The sequence below is a fragment of the Myotis nattereri genome (genome assembly GCF_964212035.1).
Source record: "Myotis nattereri genome assembly, chromosome: 13".
In the NCBI taxonomy this organism is placed as follows: domain Eukaryota; kingdom Metazoa; phylum Chordata; class Mammalia; order Chiroptera; family Vespertilionidae; genus Myotis; species Myotis nattereri.
In genome coordinates, this window is record NC_138088.1 from 8464653 (window position 1) to 8484483 (window position 19831).

Sequence of the window (19831 nt, forward strand, 5' to 3'; positions counted from 1 at the left end):
CTCTCTCTCTCTCTCTCTCTCTCTCCCTTCCTCTCTCTCAAATCAATAAAAAAAAAATTAAATGATAGCTTTGCTGGGTAGAGTAATCTTGGTTATAGGTCTTTGCTTTTTCCATCACTTTGACTATTTCGTGCCAATCCCTTCTGGCCTGCAAAGTTTCTATTGAGAATTCAGTTGACAGTCTTATGGGAACTCCTTTATAGGTAATTAATTGTTTTTTTCTTGATGCTTTTGACATTTTCTCTTTGTCTTTAAACTTTGCCATTATATTATTATTATTATTATTATTATTATTATTATTATTTATATTTTTTTATTGATTTTTTTACAGAGAGGAAGGGAGAGGGATAGAGTCAGAAACATCGATCAGCTGCCTCCTGCACATCCCCCATTGGGGATGTGCCCGCAACCAAGGTACATTCCCTTGACCGGAATTGAACCTGGGACCCTTCAGTCTGCAGGCTGATGCTCTATCCACTGAGCCAAACTGGTTAGGGCCATTTTATTATTTTATTATTATTATTACTAGGGACCTGGTGCACGAATTCATGCACCTTGAAAGGAACTGTGGGCCCTAACCGGTTTGACTCAGTGGATAGAGCGTCGGCCTGCGGACTGAAAGGTCCCAGGTTTGATTCCAGCCAAGGGCATGTACCTTGGTTGCGGGCACATCCCCAGTAGGAGGTGTGCAGGAGGCAGCTGATTGATGTTCCTCTCTCATTGATGTTTCTAACTCTCTGTCCCTCTCCTTCCGCTCTGTGAAAAATCAATAAAATATATTTAAAAAAAAAAGAAAAAAATGAAAGGAACTGTGGGCCGTGAGGCTGTGGTGAGCACAGGGGCAGGTCTCGGCCCATCCTCTGCACCCCCGCCCAGCTCCTCCTGCCACAGCCCCTGGTCCCCTGTCTGCTGGCAGCTCCGCTCCTGCTGCTCCCACGTGCTGATGGTGCTGGCTCACCTTGCACCTGCTGCTGGCGCCAGAGCTGCCACTCGCACCTGCTGCGGGCTCTGGCCCCGATCGCTCAGCACTGTCAGTGGGTGTGAGTGGCGGTTGCTGGCCCCGATTGCCCCTCAGGGCTTCTCCACCTCCCCCTGCTCCTGAGGGGCTGGACCGTGGCACACTGGTGCAAAGAATTTTCAGTAACCACCAGAGGCTCGCCCCAATGACAGCAACTGGCACCCCGCCTTGGTCTGGCACCCCCACTTACCTGCTCCACCATCCCACTGTGGCCGTCGCCCGCCATGTTCTGTGCTCTCCGCCTGCTGCCGATGCCTGCCATGTTCTGCGCATGCCCCCTGGTGGTCAGCGCACATCATAGTGAGTGGTTGAACTCCCGGTCAACCGCCCGCTGGGACAATTTGCATATTAGGCTTTTATATATATAGATTAAAAAAAGATTCTTACCCAATGATTTTTTTCCCATTGATTTTTAGGGAGAGTGGAAGAGAGAGGGAAACACAGAGAGAAACATTGATATGAGAGAAACACATTGATTGGGTGCCTCCTGCACGAACCCTGACCAGGCTTTGGGCCCGAGGAGGAGACTGCAACCAAGGTACATGCCTTTGACCAGAATTGAACCCGGGACCTTTTGGTCCACAGGCTGATGCTCTATCCACTGAGCCAAATTGGCTAGGGCTAAACTTTTCCATTTTAATTATAATGTTTTGGTGTGGACCTCTTTGGGTTTATTTTGTTTGGGACCCTGCATTTCCTGGACCGGTATATCTATTTCCTTTGCCACATAGGGAAGTTTTTATTATTTCTTCAAATAGGTTTCAAATTCTTTTCTCTCCTCTCTCCTATGATGTGAATATTGGTATGCTTGATAATGTCCCAGAGGCCCTTTAAACTATCTTCATTTTTTATTGTTGTTGTTCTGATTGGATGTTTTCTGCTTCCTTATCTTCCAAATTGCTGACTTAATCCTCTGCTTCATCTAATCTACTGTTTACTCCTTTTAATGTATTATTCATTTCTGACTGGTCCTTTTTTATGTTTTCTATCTATTTTTATGTTTTCTATCTCTTCATTGAAGTTCTCACTGAGTTGATCTATTCTTTTTTTTAAATATATTTTTATTGATTTTAGAGAGGAAGGGAGAGAGTGAGAGAGGTAGAAACATCAATGATGAGAGGGAATCATTGATTGGCTGCCTCCTGCATGCCTCCTACTGGAGATCAAACCCGCAACCCGGGCATGTGCCCTTGGCTGGAATCAAACCCGGGACCCTTCAATCCACAGGCCAATGCTCTATCCCAGGGGTGGGCAAACTTTTTGACTCGAGGGCCACAGTGGGTTCTTAAACTGGACCGGAGGGCCGGAACAAAAGCATGGATGGAGTGTTTGTGTGAACTAATATAAATTCAAAGTAAACATCATTACATAAAAGGGTACGGTCTTTTTTTTCAATAGTTTTATTCATTTCAAACGGGCCGGATCTGGCCCGCGGGCCGTAGTTTGCCCACAGCTGCTCTATCCACTGAGCCAGACTAGCTAGGGCTGAGTTGATTTATTCTTTCACTAAGTTTATTGAGCTTCTTTTTTTTAATTATTATTATTAGTTAAGGTATTACAAATGTGTCCTCATCCCCCCCATTAACCCCGACCTACCCCCCCCCCCCCCAGCCCCGCACACTCATGCTCCCATCCCCCTGTTGTCCATGTCCATTGGTTTGGGTTGAACTTCTTTTTTAAAATAAATTTTTTATCGATTTCAGAGAGGAAGGGAGAGGGAGAGAGAGAAAAACATCAGTGTGAGAGAGAATCATTGATTGGCTGCCTCTTGCACACCCCACATTAGGGATCAAGCCCACAACCTGGGCATATGCCCTGACTAGGAATTGAACTCTGACCTCCTGGTTTATAGGTTGATGCTCAACTACTGAGCTACACTGGCTGGGCTGTTGAGTTTCTTTATAACCAGAGTTTTGAACTGTGCACCTGGTAGATTGCTTGTTTCTATTTCATTTAGCTCTTTTTCTGGAGTTTTGTCCTGTCATTTAATTTGGGACATGTTTCTTTAGCTCCTCATTTTAGCTGCCTCCCTGGGTTGTTTCTATGTATTAGGTGGAGCTGGTATGTCTCCTGGTCTTGGTAGAGTGGCCTTATGTAGTGGGTGTCCTGTGGGGCCCAGTGGCATAGCCTCCCGTCACCCGAGTTGCTCCAGGTGCACTTCCCATGTTGGCCATGTGCACCTTTCTATTGTAGTTGAGCCTCGATTGCTCTTGGCACATCAATGGGAGGGATTGACCTCTAGGCCAGTTGGCTGAGAGGACCCACTTCCATTACAGTAGAGGATCTGCTATGCAGTTTCCTTCTCCACCCTCCCCCACCCAGACACAACCTTCTTCAGTGGGACTCTGGTGCTCACTGAGTCCATCCCTTGAGTGTGTCACTCATGGAGGTGGTTGGGTGGTGCTCCAGCATGGTCTAAAGCTGTCCACTGGATAGGCTGGCTAAGGGGTTTTCCCAAAGGTAGAGTCCAAGGTCAGCCTCTGCTTTTTCCCTGCCTGGAGCCTCTTGGCATTAGCTACTAAGCAGTCTGCAGATGGTTGCCAGTTGTGCTGGACATGGAGATACCCAGGACAGGCCAAGCTGTGAACCGAAGCCAGCTACTGCTTAGTACAGAGCTTGAGGCTGCTTAGTGAGAGTTACGGGACATGTTGAGGCCAGATGCTATTTGTTTGGGTTTTGTGGACCTTTGAGATTTTAGAAAAGTCTGCAGCAGGAGCCACGACAGGCCATTTGTATGAAAATATCACTGGAGTCAGCTTGGGTGGGCCTGTAAGTTGGGTGGAGTGAGGTCTCAGGGAATCACCAGACATAGGCAAACAGTGTAAACCAGGTTGATGGAGACTCAGGTATGGCATGAGTGGCTTGTGCCTGCAGGGGAAAGGTAAGCAAAGGAACAATGGCCTCTACTGTGGCGAGCCGGCACGGCCTTGGCATACTCATCCCCAGGGCGCCTTATGTGCTGTGCCAGCTCAACCTGGTTCAGAGACCCTGAGAGGGGGTGGTGAAGGATTAAGAAAAGACAGACAAGAGAATGAAAGCTGGGTCTCAGTGGGACGCTGCTTCACTGATGGAGAGACAGTGCCAGCGCCCACAAGCTGTGTCTTTATAGCAGATGCCACGAGACAAAGTAAGGGCGTGATCAAGATATTTACAACATTCTTGTGGGTTTCAGTCGCACTCAATTTACATGCACCTGAACTCTATCACTCCCACATCACTCAGGCACGTGGGGCCACGTGTTTGGACCATAGGTTCAAGCTTACAACTATAGCTGTTGGCTATAATTGTGCTGGGAGGGCTCTGCCCTCCAAGCTGGGACTTGCACGTGGCAACGAGAGGACTGTGCCCTCTCCTCAGTCCAAGGCTTGAACCTGTCCAAACACTGTAGCCGCGCCCCACACTCTACCACCATTTCTGTCTGGGAGAAAGCTGCTCCTCCAGCTCCTACCCTGAAGCCAGGCCATTCAGTTTCTCACAGTATGTTCCTGGCACCTTGCGTACTGCTGTCCCAGTGCTGAGCTCTGAGTGAGTGAGTCTCAGTAAATCTGTGTGTGGGCCCTTTAAGAGGAATGCTTGGGACTCCAACAGCCCCATCAGGACTGCTTTTAATAAAAATAAAAATAATGCCAAAACCGGTTTGGCTCAGTGGATAGAGCGTCGGCCTGCGGACTGAAGGGTCCCAGGTTCGATTCCGGTCAGGGGCATGTACCTTGGTTGCGGGCACATCCCTAGTGGGAGATGTGCAGGAGGCAGCTGATCGATGTTTCTCTCTCATCGATGTTTCTAACTCTCTATCTCTCTCCCTTCCTCTCTGTAAAAAATCAATAAAATATATTTAAAAAATAAAAATAAAAATAACCCAAGAAATAATGTATTAGGGAAGAAAAATTTTCCACTCCCATCGAAGGTTCTTTTGACTGGTTTAATAATCAAATTGAGATGGTTATGTGGGAAAAATGGAATAAATTTTAATAACATGTACACCTCCTGTTTACAAGGGAGAGACCCAAGAACACTGAATAACTCGCTAAAATAGTGGAAGCTGTCACCTTAAATCCCATCCACTTTCAGCTAAAAGCAAAAGAAGATGTTGGGGGTGAAGAGGTAGTTATGGGAAGTTACCAGGTAAAGCACAACAAACAAGGGTAAGATTGTTAGGCAGCTTTACATGCAGGGCCTTCTCCATGTACAGATTAAAATGTCCTTTATAAATGTGAATATCCTCTTACAAAGGATTACTTCTATTTGGTTTTCATATCTTCTCCCAACTCTGCTGTTTGTTAAAATTAGCCAGCCTAAAATAATCAATATTCCCAAGGTGGCAGCTCCGCTCACCTTCATTGGCTGAGAAAGATAATATGGCAGTTTTGTGGGTTAGAACTTTAATTTGCAGTGAAGCTAGTGAACCAGTCATGCATATATACATGGACTAGGATAGATAGCATATCCAGTGAAACAAAAGCATACTGCTTATATATATATAGTTCAAGGCTGTGTATGTAGTAAAATTATAAATATGCCCACCTAAGGACGTCCAGACCTGCAGAGAATTTTGTGAGTTTATTGAGCCAAACTGATGACATATGCTGCAGAGCAATATTTCAAATGCTCCCGAAAATAACAGTTTCACAGCTTTTCTTATGCATTTGAAATTAAGGAGAAAGCAAGGTGGGGATTGGCTTATAGGATAGTTAACAAGATTGTATGCTCATGTTAATAGCTCCTCTGAGGGGTATTACTTTTGTTTGTTCAAAGGTCTGTTAACCTAGAGGCACAAGAACAATGGACAGGGCTGGCTTAAAACCTTTCATTAAAGAAGTCATAGGCCTGGGGCATGACTGCCCGCCCTGACCTGCCTAGTTAGGAATTTATAATCTATTATAGCATCCTTTTTTCTTTTAAATCTATTTTTATTGATTTCAGAGAGGAAGGGAGAGGGAGAGAGAGATGGAAACATCAATGATGATAGAGAATCATTGATTGGCTGCCTCCTGCATGCCCCCTACTGGGGATCAAGCCCATACCCAGGCATGTGACCCTGACCAGAATCGAACCTGGGACCTTTCAGTCCACAGACTGATGCTCTATCCACTGAGCAAACCGGCCAGGGCTCTTTTTCTTTTTTAAATATATTTTTATTGACTTCAGAGAGGAAGGGGGAGAGAGAGAGAGAGAGAGAGAGAGAGAGAGAATATATCATTGATTAGCAGCCTCACACACACCCCACACTGGGGATTGAACCCAAAACCTAGGCATGTGCCATGACCTGGAATTGAACAGTGACCTCCTGGTTCATAGGTCTATTCCCAACCACTGAGCCATGCTGGCCAGGCTATAGCATCCCTTTTTCTGTTTCTGTCTTCAATGGTAGTGGAAAATTTTTCTTCCCTAATACATTGTTTCTTGGGTTATTTTTATTATTATTTTTTAAATATATTTTATTGATTTTTTACAAAGAGGAAGGGAGAGGGATAGAGAGTTAGAAACATCAGTGAGAGAAACATCAATCAGCTGCCTCCTGCACACCCCCTACTGGGGACGTGCCCGCAACCAAGGCACATGCCCTTGACGGGAATCGAACCTAGGACCTTTCAGTCCACCGGCGGATGCTCCATCCACTGAGCCAAACCGGTTAGGGCTTTATTATTATTATTAAAAGCAGTCCTGATAGGGCTGTTGGAGTCCCAGGCATTCCTCTTAAAGGGCCCCTACACAGATTTGCTGAGACTCGCACTGAACAGCAGTAAAAGGCAGGAAAGAGCGAGGCAGAGTATACTAACTAGTACATGGGAGGCTTCACAGGTCCCAGGGAAGGTGGTGCTGTTAAACAGGACTGGGTACTGACCTGGCTGGTTTGGCTCAGTGAGTAGAGCCTTGGCCTGTGGACTGAAGGGTCTCGGGTTTGATTCTGATCAAGGGCACATGTCTTGGTTGCGGACTTGATCCCGGCCCCAGTCTGGGCAACCAATCTATGTGTCTCTCTCACATAGATGTTTTTGTCTCTCCCCCTCCCTTCCACTCTCTAAAAATCAGTGGAAAAATATCCCCGGGTGAGCATTAACAAAATAAAAACAAACGAACAAAAGAAAACTGGACTGGGTACTGCCTATCACTTTATTGTGTTTACACTGTGTGAGAAAACCAACTGAACACCATTCGCCTAATTAAGGACCCTCCGTGAATGCCAGGAAGGAGGAGGCTCTGAAGAAGCAAGGGGCTGCTAATTTGGGAAAGCATGCAGTGTGTGCTGGCGTGGCATGGTGGTTTCTGAGAATCAGCAGCCATGGCTGGGCAGGCTGGTCGTTCTAGAGAGGAAGAGGAAGAGGTAGGGCCATAGTGGGCAAGTTTCACCTCTCAAGGCCTTCAGGGTCTCTCATAATTGAAGTAGATGTGAGCCATGTGTTTATAGAATCATTATGCTCATTTTACAGTTGAAAAACGAAGTTTGAAGAGCTTAAGTGTATTCTCCAAGGCTAGTCTGACTCCAGAGCCCCCAGTCTTACCTCTGTGCAGTACCTCACTTTGCAATGCAAACTCACTGAGCCCTCAGTCAGCCCATGAAGTTGGCACTGCTGATATTCGGTGTTATACCCCGGGGAGCAGGGTGTGGAGAGCAGTTAGGATGTAGTGAGGAGGCAGGATAGTTACATGTTAGGAGAATTTTTGACAAGTGGGAAAAGGGAAACCGAGGCAAATGGTTAGACAAATAGGGCCAAACAAGTCAAGCAAATTACAGCCAGCTAGTTAACCACAAGATCTTGTCTTCCCCAACCAAGGACACTTGAGAGTAAATGATTTACACCACTCCTCTCTAACCAGAGAATAAAGAATTTAAATCACCCTCATCTGGGAGATAAATAATAGACCCATTTAGTGCCATCAGTGCCAGCCAAACCCAAGGACAGATGAAGTCAGGGGCTAAATAACAAACAACAAAAAAAAAACCAATTGGACCAAACAAATCCAAGATCGAGACAAAGCTGACCAGAAAATGACCCTGGCCCCTCTATGCCCTCATTTTGTTGCATCAGTATACTAAAAAGTACAACTGAAAACCCATGAATGTTCTGCTGCAACCCTCCCCAGGGTTCCCTCCTACAAAAGAGGGATAAAGGCCTCTGGGCCATAAATGGCAGTGTTTGTTGGATGCGCCTGGGGGTGAGACGGGGTGGGGAGGGTACGAAGGGTGGGGAAGGAGAATGAATGGTAGATTGAGCAGGGGAGGTCAGCGTTTCCTCTCTTCACTAGTCCCTCTACTGTCAACTCGCCTGCACCGTCCAGGAGCCTGCTAAGTGCCAGCAAGGAGCTGGTCCTGGTTCTGCTGAGCTGACTCCCCTGAGCACTGAAGCCGCAGGCGTCCACACTAAGTTAGAGTAAGTTGTCTGTCCGCCAGGCTGGGTCGAAGCCCAGGAATGATCTCTAGGCCCTCCAACTTGATCAGCTTTCACGGGACAGAGCCAGATGGAAGGAAACCCTGAGTCAGTGTTGTTTCAGGCAAGTGCTACAGAGTTTTATGGATGTGAAAATACACGTTCTGTACAAAGGAGGACAGCACACAGATTCTCCTAGAGAAAGAAGGGACACAGGGAAGCTGTAAGGCTGTGCCCCCCAGAGCAGAGGCAGCACCTCGCCTGTCCTGGGGAAAGCCCTGCGATGAACTGATTTGTGCCAGGAAATCCCAGAAAGGACTAGGAATTGGAGTGCCCAGGGCCTTCTGAAGGTGGGTGCTCACTCGGGGCTGGAGGATTGCCCGGGAATCCAGGACAGCAGCCGCCAGGGCCTTCCTGCTGGAGGACCTCCCACAGGTCCTCAGCCTTCTGTGGGCTTAGTGTTTCTGCATCCCTTGCTTCTTCCTGGTCTTCTCTCTTTCTTCCCTTTGGTCTCTGAGTTGTTCAATTTTTATTTCTGTATCTAATGCCTCCCTGGGTTTGCTTATCTCTGAAATTTCTGTGGCTCCAGACGTCTCCTTTGTGTTTCCCTCCAGGCCAGGCACAGCAACTCCCCCCAGGCCACAGTCCCCCCGGCCCATCATTTACCCACCCTGGCCCCACTGGGGCCTGGCCTCTGAGTCAGGCAGGTCAGGGCACAGCATCCCCAGGTGTTCACCTTGGGAAACAGGCCTGAGCCCATCTCCACTGGCCAGAAGGTGGCAGTGAAGGACTGTTGCAGCGCTATTCCTGCCTCCCACTAATTCTCACAAGTTAGGTTTACCGAGTTACTAGTGTAACTTTTTGGACCCGTTTCCTCTACTCTAACTTGGGGATAACAGAATAATTTTCTGCTGGAGGGAATTTGAAAGGAGGTGCTCACCTGGCCCATTCTGAGTGCTCAGTGCTGAGTCTGTGCCCTTGTCATCACTTTCTCACATTTCTCATCCAGCCTCACCGCTGGCTGGTGCTGCCCCCTTGGGCATGTGCTCCCATGGGTGCCCGAGGGCACAGCACTGGACAGGACCACTCTCTTGACCTGATGAGCTTTCGGTGGGAAAAACTTTTCAGACTCCAGATGCCTTAACAATTGTACTTAACTTAAATATCCGAGCGTATATTTTTTGAATCACGGTATCTATGTGATCTGTCAAGAAATCTGAAGAAATGAGCTCTACACTTAGTGTCCATTTAAACATTATATTTATCTAATCACTATATACATACAAATGTATACCTTTACCAATCTACAGAGATAGCATGTGTGCATATATGCATATTTGTACCATTTCTCTCCCTTAGAACTAATTTTAACACTATGGTACACTTCTTCTGTCATTCTTTCAATACTTATGTAACCACTATACTTCTCTAACCATTCCATGTATTTATATATAATTTTTATTAAACCAGTCTATATTTCTTTTTGGTGTTGTTGTTTAAACTAGTCTACATGTGTATCTGTAGGAAGATAGATGTATAATACATTTCTTGAATGTCTGGCATATCAGATTCCCTCTGTGCTTTATAAAACATGGTTTAGCCCTAGCTGGTTTGGCTCAGTGGGTAGAGCATCGGCGTGCAGAGTGAACGGTCCCTGGTTTGATTCTGGTCAAGGGCGCATGCTGGAGTTGCAGGCTCCATCCCCAGTGGCGGGCATGCAGGAGGCAGCGGATCAGTGATTCTCTCTCATTATTGATGTTTCTATCTCTCTCTCCCTCTCCCTTCCTCTCTGAAATCAATAAAAATATATTTTAAAAATGTTTTATATAGTACATGCTCATATCCCTTTTACATTTGAAGGTCAAATGGTCACAGCTGACATAATTTAGGTTCTTCAGCCACTCAAAGTAAGATGCTGTCACTAATCCAGCATTCACGTAGAGATCTGGAATGACCACAGTGTTCCTCTCCAGGAAAATTTGATCAGCTTCTGGAATTGTCGGTCCATTGGCACCTTCAGCAATGATCTTGGCTTTGGTTCTGGGTGAATTGGACTTGGTCAGCTGCCTCTCACTGGCAGCAGGGATCAGCATGTCACAGTCGGCCTCAAAGATGTTCCCTCATAAAGCGTTGGCCTTGGGGTGGCCCAGGATAGAACTATGTTGCAATTGGAAGTCTTCCAGTTCCTTTGGGTCAGTAGCATCTGGATTCCACATGCTCCCATCAGATTCACCAACACCAGTACATTTAGCACCACAGTGATGCACATATCTCAGCGTGCAGGCCCACATTGCCAAATCCCTGAACAACAAATGCTTTATCTCCAAACCCTGGTGTCATCCCTAAAATGCTCATGGAAGAAACTTCACTGGTGAAGTTTCCAATCCCATGGAACACTCCCTGGCCAGTAGCAGAGATCCACCTGTCTATGGAATCCACCCTGACTGATGGGCTGCCAGAGAAGGCATGGGCATTAATACCATAGTGCCCAGGGGTGCTAGCGTAGGTGTCAGCACTCCAGGACATGTCCAGCTGGCCCGTGCTCATGCCTGGGGCAGGCACATCACTGCCAGGACCAATCATGCCCTTCTTTACCAGCTCCATGGTGAGCCTCCTTGTGATCATTTCAATTCATGATCGGTAGTTCTTGGGATTGACCTTAACACCAGCTTTGGCACCCCCAAATGGCACATCAACCACTGCCCGCTTATGTCATCAGAGAAGCCAACGCTTTCACTTCCTCTACACTCACATCAGTGCTGTAACGAACACCTCCCTGGCAGGGCCCGCAGTGCTGGCTGTGCTGGGCTGGGTAGCCCTCAAGGACCTCCCTGGAGCCATCATACCAGATGGGGACGGACAAGATCAGCACCTGGTTTCAGGGCTTGATGATCGCAGGATACCACCCACCCCGTTCCGCTTCTGCTCCTCGCTCTCCTGGGTCTTGAGGTCCTCCACCAGCTTGAAGAAGTTGGGGGCTTTCCCAGTCAGCCGCCACCTTGCTGTAGTGTTGCCGGAAAGGCAGGAACCTGATTCACAGATCATTGCTCCATCACAAAGCCGTGCCAGCTTGGCAAGACCTTCTTTTTTTTAAAAAAATATATTTTATTGATTTTTTACAGAGAGGAAGGGAGAGAGATAGAGAGTTAGAAACATCGATGAGAGAGAAACATCGATCAGCTGCCTCCTGCGCATCTCCCACTGGGGATGTGGCCGCAACCCAGGTACATGCCCCTGACCGGAATCGAACCCGGGACCTTTCAGTCCACAGACCGACGCTCTATCCACTGAGCCAAACCGGTTTCGGCAATCCTTCCTGGTCTTGCATTGGTGGATACACTTCCATTTATTTGAGTTTTGTTGCTGATGAACATGTAGGCAGTTTCTGAAATAGGGCTATTAAGAATAGTGCTGTTGTAAATGATAAGAGTTTTCTTTCCATTTGCAACAGCATGGATGGACCTGGAGAGCATTATGCTAAGTGAAGTAAGCCAGTCAGAGAAGGCTAAGTATCACATAATCTCACTCATTTGTGGGATGTAATGAACAACATAAACTGGTGAGCAAAAATAGATTCAGAGACATGGAAGCATCGAGCAGATCGTCAGAGGGAAGATGGGAGGGTGTGTGTGTGTCGGGGAGTTGGGAAGGAAGAGATCAACCAAAGAAATTGTATGCATATAAGTATAACCCATGGACACAGACAATGGAGGGGGGTGAAGGCCAGGGCTGGGGGTGGGGGCAAGTTGGTAGAGGACAACGGGGAGAAAAGGGGAGATATGTAATACTTTCAATAATAAAGAATTAAAAAAAATAGTGCAATCAGACCATCAAACCTCAGAGGGAAGGTAGGGGAGGGTGGGGGTAAGGGGGAGAGATCAACCAAAGAACTTACATGCAAGCATATAGGCCTGACCAATGGACACAGACAACAGGGGGGTGAGGGCATGAGTGGGTGGGATGGGGTAATGTGGGGACAAGGACACATATGTAATAACGTAATCAATAAAGAAAACAAACAAACAAAAAAGAATAGTGCTATTAGGTAAACCTCTGTCCACCTTTCTCTTGGGTCTCTTCTTGGCAGTGAGATACTAGTCATAGGGAGCACAGGATATGCATAGGCCTGGCTGCTCTCCCCTTCACAGGCTTGGCATTTTCCAGTGTTTTCATGTTAACCTTTCTAGCAGGTGTGAGAGGAATTCCTTCCTTCCTTCCTTCCTTCCTTCCTTCCTTCCTTCCTTCCTTCCTTCCTTTCTTTCTTTCTAAAATATATTTTTATTGATTTCAGAGAGGGAGGGAGAGGGAGAGAGAGACAGAAATATCAACGATGAGAGAGAATCAGTGATTGGCGGTCTCCCACACACCCCACACCGGGAATTGAGCCCACAACCTGGGCATGTGCCCTAACTGGGAATCAAACCATGATCTCCTGATTCATAGGTCAATGCTCAACCACTGAGCCATGCCAGCCGGGCTCAACAGACATTTATTTCTCACAGTCCTGGAGTACAGGAACTCCAAGATTAAGGTGTCAGAAGATTTGATGTCTGGTGAGAGCCTGCTCACAGATGGCCGCTTTCTCAATGTGTCCTCACAGGATGGAAGAGGCTTCCTGACTTGTCTTTGTTGTTGTTTTGTTTGTTTTGTGGTCTCAGGAGTTTGAGTGGAGCCTATCCCCCCTGCAGTGAGGAGCCTCTGATGACATTCCTTGAGGGCGCATTGTGGGCACCTCCACATTCACCCAGGGGTGACCATGTTTTTAGCAGGGCTTTTTTTTGACTGTCTTTGCCCTGATCTCTGTTAAGCTGTCTGCTTCATTTGGTACTACACCCGTATGTGTAATACCAGGCTGCACTAATTACTGGCTAATTACTGTATTATTTTCGACAGTGCCCTGGGACATACATTGTTCATAGTCTGATCCAATTAAATTCAGTCAAGGGTAGTGTTTGAGGACAGTTTTTGAGAAGGTGGGCTCTTAACTGTTTTTTCTACTGGTTTTCTCAGGCGAACTAGCTAGCCTGCAGTTTAGTTAGTTGCTTTAAATTAAGAGGAGCTATTGAACTGGAACTGGAACTTCATACCCTATTTCAAGGAAAGTCAGTTTCTTTGGAGAGAATTTCAAAACTCTCTTTCCTTGCCTTAGCTAGCAGGTTTGGCTCAGTGGATAGAGCACCGGCCTGTGGACTGATGGGTCCCTGGTTCAAGTCCAGTCTGGGGCACATACCGTGGTTGCAGGTTCGATCCCAACCCTGGTCAGGGTGTGTGCCGGAGGCAACCAGTTGATGTGTCCCTCTATGTGTACATCTATGTTTCTCTCTGTCTCTCCCTCTCCCTTCCACTCTCTAACAAAAAGGAAAAAACAAAAACCCCTCTCTTTTCTTATTGGAAGCCTCTCCCTCTGGGCAATATCTGTGAACCCCCTGTTCAGGGAGCTGAGTCGGTGTGGTAGCTTCTGGTCTTCTCAGCTTCCTTTCCTAGTATGGGACCTCTGCCCTACCGGTGAGCTGGGGAACCAGTGATCAGGACCCCAATATTCTTGACCTGCTGCACCTGAGATGGAGCCATTATCCTATTGTTGAGAAAGGGGATTCCTGACCTCTCAGACACACTCACTAGGAATTTAGCCTCTTCAGCTTGAAGTTGGAGATGAGAAATGCTGGTGGCCCACTTCTCCTGGTGAAGCACAGTAACCTTTTTTGTTTTTAAAAAAAATATATCTTTATTGATTTCAGAGAGGAAGGGAGAGGGAGAGAGAGATAGAAATATTAATGACGAGAGAGAATTATTGATTGGCTGCCTCCTGCACGCCCCACACTGTGGACTGAGCCCACAACCTGACTGGGAATCGAACTGTGACCTCCTGGTTCATAGGTTGACGCTCAACCACTGAGCCAGGCCAGCTGGGCCAGTAACTTTTTTGTGTAAGAAAAACAATCTGATGTTTCTCTTATTCTCACACTACTACCACACTCACAACATTTTTAAACCAGATGTGTAGGTTTTCCATACACCAAGCAATTCTGTAACACCAGCTGAGTGTCCTACAATTCAATTAAGTCCTGAGCCAACTGCTATTGTATAAATACCAAGAGCAATTTATGAAACCTGCACTCCAGTGCGGCCCCTTCCCACCCTCCACCCACTCCCTTTCCGACTGTTCTAGAACCTGTCCCCATTGGGAGATCCAGCCCTGGTTTTTGCTGTGGTCAGCAGATCCCAGTGAAGGGTTTTGTGTGTTTAGTGCTAATTTCTTTTGTCTTTTTTCTACTCCATTCCCTACATTTGCTGATTTCTAGTTTATACTCTGTAGTCTCAGTCCGTGTTTGATTCCATTACATGGAAATAAAAAGTATGTTATATGTAAATATTTCACTCTTTTCCGAGTCCAGTGTGGCTAGAGAGTGGTCCGGTTCCTGAGTAGGGGCTTCTGAGGATTGAGAAAATGAAAGAAAGAGACAGACTCAGAGATGGAAGGAAAAAGCTGGGGCCGGGTGGGACCACTGTCCTCTGATGGAGAGACAGGGACCCAGAGCCAATACAGCGTGTTTATTTTATACAGCAAAATACCAGGAAGTTTTACTAAAGATCAAGACAAAGATTATGTGCATTCTTGGGTGGGCTCAAGTCGTATTCATTCCTGGTGCTTGGCTGGATTTAGATAACAAAACCCATCCCCTGGCACCTAGGCTGAAGGTCAAGCTGACAACACTCCTGCCTCTGACAAGGCGTGTTTCCAGGATGTGGCTCTGCCTATGCCACTGGATTTAGCTGACAATAATTAAAGAAATGCTCATGTGCCTTCCCAGGAACTCTCTACAGTTATACATACTGCTGAAGAATTGTCTTGCAACTTATGGCTTCCCCCTTTACTACAAGACTATAAATAAAAACTTATTTTATCCTTAAATAAAAAAGAGCATGGTACTGGCATAAAAACAGATACATAAGTCAATGAAGTAGAATACAGAGCCCAGAAGAAAAACCATGCCTGTATCTACCACAATTAATCTACCACAAAGGAGGCAAGAATATACAACTGATAAAGCCAGTCTCTTTAATAAACAGTGCTGGAAAAACTGGACAGGTACATGCAAAAAATAAAGCTAGAATACTTTCTTACACTATAGGGAAAAAATAAACTCAAAATGGATTAAAACCATAAAATTAAACCATAAAACTCCTGGAAGAGCTGCAGCTGGGGAGCTCAAGGCCAGGGCTTGTGGCCTCCAACAGGCACTGACTCTGCTGGATGCTGGACTGTGAGCTGACCGTGGCCTTGGTGGTTAGGCCCCTGGTGGTGGGGGCACTGCAAAGCAGAAAGGAATTTGGGCCTGGGTCTCGGGCAGGGCAGGATGTCTGCTCCCCTGCTGGGGGGTGCACATGGAGGCAAAGATGGACACCCTCCCGGAGGAGAGCTTGGCTGTCTCTCAGTGCTTCTGAGGCAGCATTTGTGGTGTGGTTGGATGTTTAGAAGATATTATCCTGGACTCTTGAGTTCCAGTTGTTACAAAGAAATCTCATGGAGAAGTACTACCAGGAGTTTGAATGCACAGAAGAGAATACTCACCTACACACTTTTTTTTTCATCTAGAAGCATTTATTTATGCAAAAAACTTAGATATGATTATGTGTACACAAAGGTGCACCCGTTACCTATGCGGAACGGTGCCAAGCAACAGTTATTGATGCAACAGTTGTCTTCTAGGATAAACATAAAAGCTGAGCCCAGACTGGCAAACCAAAGCAAAAATCTTAGGTCCTAAGAGCACAATGCTGAAAGTTAATAGCAACCTTAAACATCTCCGACGTTTTTCACAAAGTTGCCAAAGTCCAACTATTCTAAAATGTTGACTTTTTTGACATTAATAATAAAAACATGGTGACAACCTTCATAAAACCAAATGTTGGGCAGTGTTTACTCCTTTAAAATTCCAGATATTCCAACATAATCACAGGAGTAAAACCATTTTAAAGTTAAACGCTTCATGAAGCAACAATATGTACATTTATTGCAAATTATATTAAACTAAAATGGAGCAGAAATCAAAATATGAAGTGATATAAAATCAATACTAATTTTAAATATTTTCTCACTTTGATAAAAGTCAGAAAGCAAAATTTATAAAATTGCCACATCACTTTTCATAGCAGGGAACTGCAATCTGTATCTTGCAGTTTTGCAGAAAAGCAGGCAGGCGGGAAGAATCCTATATAATAAAAGTGTAGTATGCAAATTGTCCCCTCAACCAGGAGTTGTCTGGGAGTTCGACCAGGGGGCAGGGCCAGCCGGGGGAAGGGAGGGAGGCCCTGGCCATTGGTGGTGGTGGCAGCGGCAGCAGGCGGCCAGGTGAAGGGAGGGAGTACTCAGCCAGCAGCTGGAGGCCACTAGGGACCCTACCAGTTGCACTTTTCTAGTTATACATAAAGGTTTCCAAAAGGAAAAACAAATATTTAATCTGTTCTCGTTTCCTCTAAAAAATTAATTCAGTAGACTTCCATTCTTTTCTTGTGTAACATGGCAATTCCACTGATGAATTTTCAGCGTCAGTGAAGGACATTCTGTTATTTTCTTTAAAAACGGAAGCATGAAAATTAATGGTGTATTATGCCTTTAAACTCCAGCTATGCAGGAACTGGAACCAAGTGTTACGCAATTTGCTTAATTATTGACCTTTTGCAAGAAAAGCTTTGGGGGAGGTAGGAGTTGCTTTAGCGTCTCTCTGAAGAGGCCTGCTGTACATTTCCATCAAAGGACTTGAGATCACATGGGAAGGAAGTGACAATTTCTTTCAGCTTTCAAGGCAGAAAGTTTGTGTTCTAAAGTAACTTCATTTTCTGTTCAGGGACATTTTCAATTCAAGTTTTTGCAGAAGCTGGAGCCAGTTTCTGTTTAGCCTTTATTTTCTCCTTTGCAAATGAGTTTTCTGGTTACTATTGTAAGTCAATTTGTCTCTATTGGTACTGTCTTTTCTTTCTTTTTTTTGTAAAATATGTTTTTATTTCAGAGAGAGAGAGAGAGAAACATCAATGATGAGAGAGAATCATTGATCGGCTGCCTCCTGCACACCCCTTACTGGGGATGGAGCCCGCAACCCAGGCATGTGCCCTGACTGGGAATTGAACAGCGTCCTCCTGATTCATGGGTTGATGCTCAACTACTGAGCCACGCCCACTGGGCTGGTGCTGTCTTTTTGGCTGCATCTTGAAGTTGGGTCTTTTGGCATACCACTTCCAACCCCTAGGGTTTTTCTGTCTGCCTATAGCTCTCTTTCTTCCCTTGCTAAGAGGTTCACTTATGTTGTTATTTTTGGTTGTATTATCCTAGGCTTCCGATTCAGGCCGATGTCCTCTCCTGGGCTTTGCAGGGGCAGGTGGTCCTGATTCACCTACTTTCTCCTCTGTCTTTTGTTAGATATTTTCTGCACCAGTTGCTGTTACTGTTCTTACCCTGGTCACTGCTGATATTGCCCTGAGCAGCCTGATCAGAATTAATCTCATTCTGTATTGGGTCAATATTCTTTTAAAAATATATATTTTTATTGATTTCAGAGAGGAAGGGAGCAGGATAGAGAGATAGAAACATCAATGATAAGAGAGAACCATCGATTGGCTGCCTCCTACATGCCCCCCACTGGGGACTGAGCCCATAATCTGGGCATGTGCCCGTGGCCGGAATCAAGCCTGGGACCCTTCTGTCCGCTGGCTGATGCTCTATCCACTGAGCCAAACCGGCTAGGGTCTGGGTCAATGTTCTTTACAGGTGTGACAGAAATAATTTCCACAGGGTTCTCTCCATTTTCACTAAGTCCCGTTTCTGCTGCCTCTGAACTCTGTTCACTTGATGGATTTCCAGTTGAAGGGTTCAGGTCTGAATTTACATTAACATTTCTTCCAGCCTCTGCTCCAGTGCTTCTAACACATGGCTTTCTTCCCGTTACTGATAAAGGCTTGTTTACTGCACCTAGTACTCCAGCAGGGTTTGGCTTTCCTGTTAACAGAAGTACTCTTGTCTCTTCTGAAATATAACTCTTGTCATTACATAACTCATTCCCTGCCATCTTTTCATAAAGGCATGGCTACTGTTTTCATTCTTTGTCATTAACACTTCAACCTTGGACCATAGACACATTTGGGAACCTGCAGGAACACTATCTGGGGAGAGAGACTGGCAGGCTACGTCTTGGTGCTCCCCATACACCTATTTTTAACAAATGGATTTATTTGTAGAAAAATACATTGAAGAACAGCTGCTGGAGTGGACTCAGGGTTTAACATGACGCTTTCACAACCTTACAGCACCATACAGATGACTTGGCTGCTGACATTTTGACACGCTGCTCATGTTTACCGATTTTCTGGCTTTTAAAGAGATGTTCTGGACTACAGAGCAGAAAAAGAGGCCAGGGGCTGGACTTAAGCAGTGGTTTCTTGGTGACTTCATTGTGTAAATCATCCTCTTCGCCAGCGGCTCAGAACCATTTGCGGCCTGAAGTCCCACCTCCAGGCAAGGAGATTGTCCCCGAGTCCACTGCCCAGGACACTGGGAGAGGCTCTAGCTAGTGACAGAAGAAAACATCCTAGAAAGACTGACTCTATTCTGTAACTCTTCACGAAAGTTAAGAACTGATGGGAAAAAAAAAAGTGACCTGCCCCTGCTGGGACCTATTTTTTCTTGTTTAGTAACCCAAGTACCCCTCCCCAAGGACCCTTCTCAGGGACTTCTGAGTTGGTTTCCTCTGGAGCAAGGCCACATATATCCAGCTTTCCGGGGGGGTGGGGGAGGACGGGGGGCCTCCCTCAGCATACTGTTGGTGTGTCAGTGCCCACTATCGTATTCTCTTTGTCCCAGAAGGCTATGCATCAATCTTTTTGTGAACTCACAGCTTTTACATGTGTCAAAATTTCAGTCCTTCAGTCTCCATGGGGTTTCTGACTGTGTGGGAGTATTTATCTAGAGTGTCTCTCAAGCCAGCTCTGCCTGTCTTATGATTTCCGAAGCTTCTTTAGTACAGCTAGTCTTGGCTGTAAGAATCAACCGAGAGATATGTTCTTTATTTAAAAACTACGCGTGAAAGTCAATTTCTAGCCTTACATTTGCTGTCTTTGTAGCATTTTGTCTTCTAGTCTTGGAACTTCCATGTTACCCACTATGCTGTGTGCTCTTTAGTTGTTATTGGTATGAAAGTGAAAATACTTTTTACGTTGGTGCTATTTTGCTGGGCACCAATGAATGTGTTTATGCTGGAAGCAGACTTATAGCATGTTAAGTGTTTGTGCAGGTTTGCTTAAAACCTTTTCTGTATAGATCAGTTTGTCAGGTTTTCTGTTGTAGGGGCTCAGTAATTCCTTCTTCCTGTCAATGTCTTCCTACCAAGATGTTGTTCTATTGGTATTGCTCAGCAGGAATAGGAGATAGCAAACAGCTTTATTGGTCATC

At 45.8% G+C, this 19831-nt stretch overlaps 2 pseudogenes across 2 annotated transcripts; one reads left to right on the plus strand and one right to left on the minus strand.

Moving 5' to 3' along the window:
• Nucleotides 1–10199: 10199 nt before the first annotated feature.
• On the minus strand, nt 10200–11433 carry LOC308529163 (glutamate dehydrogenase 1, mitochondrial-like; annotated as a pseudogene). Its single transcript has one exon. The product of its transcript is annotated as a glutamate dehydrogenase 1, mitochondrial-like (transcript).
• Nucleotides 11434–15786: 4353 nt separating this feature from the next.
• LOC308529164 (ADP-ribosylation factor-like protein 2-binding protein) lies at nt 15787–18954 on the plus strand (annotated as a pseudogene). The gene is made up of 2 exons: nt 15787–15956; nt 18518–18954. The product of its transcript is annotated as an ADP-ribosylation factor-like protein 2-binding protein (transcript).
• The last annotated feature ends 877 nt before the right edge of the window (nt 18955–19831 follow it).